At 35.7% G+C, this 2,480-nt stretch overlaps 1 protein-coding gene across 1 annotated transcript in view; it reads left to right on the forward strand.

Moving 5' to 3' along the window:
• The first annotated feature begins 1,914 nt into the window (after window positions 1-1,914).
• Window positions 1,915-2,480, forward strand: part of acsbg2 (acyl-CoA synthetase bubblegum family member 2) — a 23,420-nt gene continuing 22,854 nt past the window's right edge. The window contains exon 1 of the mRNA XM_034882686.1: window positions 1,915-2,059. The gene's annotated coding sequence lies outside the window, so the exon portion shown is untranslated. The remainder of the gene's footprint in view (window positions 2,060-2,480) is intronic.

Here is a 2,480-nt window from a genome sequence, read left to right on the forward strand (position 1 = left end):
ATACAAGGGAGGGGCCAATGAAACAAGAGGCCCGCCCAGTTCAATAAAGCTATAAAATTAAATTTAACCACTAGGAGGTAGTCTTAGCTAGGGAAATGGTGCCTCATTCAGATTAATATAGTTTACTTCTAACTTATGTTTATGATTTAAAGGTTATTATTGTATGTAGCACATATATCACAACTATCAAACTGACCTCAGTTGTGTAAAAATGGTAGCCTATGCCTTTAGTTCTAAATACTGGTTATCATCTTAATTAAACTCATTATTTTGTAGGCCTACTCACTTTCTTGGTGATATTCATAGACTGTATGGTGATATTCAGCTATATTACAAAACTTTACCCTGCAATAATGAGGGGGCAACAAAGACCTACAATGTATAATAAAAAGGATCTTTTATTTTAAAAACAGACACAAAGCCGTTATAGTTTTTATTGTAATTTTTCTAAGCTTTTCTTATTTTCTATTTCTATGTTTTTTTTTGTTATGCACCAAAACACACAGGGGAATTGCTTGTATGTGAAAATCTAATTGGTCTGATGAATCTAGTGAAATGACTAGAATCTAATCTTTACCTCCATTTTTCTTCCACACATTGATTTATTTATTCTGACTGAACTCGTGTTATTGCTTAATTCTTCCATTTACTGGGGTTTGAATAATGTTGTTCTTCTACAACGGTCATCATTAGTTTCAATAATAAAGATAGCCATAGGCCCTACATTATTATTCTTCGATTCTCTTTTCTTTTTGCACCAGCCATTGCATTTATAATCTTCAGCACATGGTGGCAGCATGTCTATATTGTGACACAAGATGGCCATAGTGTGTCAGATGAGATAACTTTTATCAGGTCTTCTTGATAGACGGAAGACAAATTCATAACTGAGATACAGCAGATGTAAGGCAAAACAAGAGTGAATGTGCTTTCCTTTGATGTTTTATTTATTTGTCAATGCAAAAGAGGACATTCAGGAGGCAGGGGAGGAGGTTTTATGAAATATATTATTTAGATGAATTATTTGTATCATAGGATCCAGCTTTTCTGATGACCAAAAAGCAAGGCTATCTCTGCCTCTATTTTGGTCATCTTTTTTTAAAGCATCTTAGACCCCAAATGTGGAATACAAAATCGCTGGAGTGGCCAATATAACCCCTTTGAGATAGATAGATAGATAGATAGAAAGATTTAGGCTACACGTTTTTTAAGAAAGTTTATCATGTCAGTCCAAAATATTTCATATTTCACATAACAGATTAACTAAAGTCTCATCCTTAACAAAAACACACATTTTATTTATAGCGTAAGTCATGCATTATTTTACAAGAACTCTATTTAACTTAATTATGATCTTGTTAAATTCGTCTCTAAACATGTTTTGAGGCATTTGTTGTTTAGATTGTAAAAATAGACAATGTATGAATATGCTGGGATCTGAGGATATGATGCTGCCTTTGCCTTCTGGAGAATGAAATGAAACCATTAGATACTATTTAGTACCTATAAGCCTACCTTTGACACTATTTCCACAGTCCTGACCACTGGCCATGACCTAGTCAAAATATCGTGGCCCTTGTCGAATGTTTTTTTTCTCTCCTTTGTAGGCATATAGGCTATTCCATGAGCTTAGTTCCCCTTGCAAAATACTGTAGTTATATACTCTTGATGCAGGGTGAATGTCATGCAAGTAGGTGTAATATTCACATCGAATATAATACATGATTTAGGTTAAAAGCATTACTTATGAGATTTTCTGTGATGCAAGTCAAGACTCTCCAAGCTGCGAATGGTCACGTATAAGAAAAATCAGTTTATAATGTAATGTAATGTAATGTAATGTATACTTTATAGTGATTTGCAGTACAAAACAGGACAGTACCTAGGCTAAGGGTGTTGTCAAAGCTATGAACATGACAGTTGCCACAGAGCAGCTCAGCTCAGCTCAACTCACCATGAATGTGAATTCCTGCCAGTAAAAAGAAGCGCTCACTAGTTGTTGTGACACTCACATGTTGGAACAGTCACTATCAACATCAAATCAGACACTCTCCTCGTGGTAAGTCACGCCATCTTTGATTGATTACCGGTGTACCTGGTAATCACTGATATTTTAACATCAAAATCAAGCAACATATATTTTGACATTATCTGTTGAGTTTGTATGTGGCAGGTAAAGTCAGACCAATTTACGTTCTCGTTAACACTGTTGTGTTCTGTTTTCGTCACATCGAATCATTACACGGGAGGTGAAAGGACTACATTACAACGGCAAACGACTGTATATCAATCAATTCTTATTTATTTACTTGGAATTTGGCCATTTTTCTGTTGAACCGGGGAGCGTTTTCAACCGAGGCTCATCCAATAGCAAAGCCGCAGTAGCAGGCGGTGAGTGAAGTGCATAGACCGTTAATATAAATGGACAGAGCATGAGTGACGTCACCCATTGGTTTGTGGAGATCAGAAATGAGTCGTCG

Source organism: Etheostoma cragini, chromosome 9, assembly GCF_013103735.1.
Source record: "Etheostoma cragini isolate CJK2018 chromosome 9, CSU_Ecrag_1.0, whole genome shotgun sequence".
NCBI classification, from domain to species: domain Eukaryota; kingdom Metazoa; phylum Chordata; class Actinopteri; order Perciformes; family Percidae; genus Etheostoma; species Etheostoma cragini.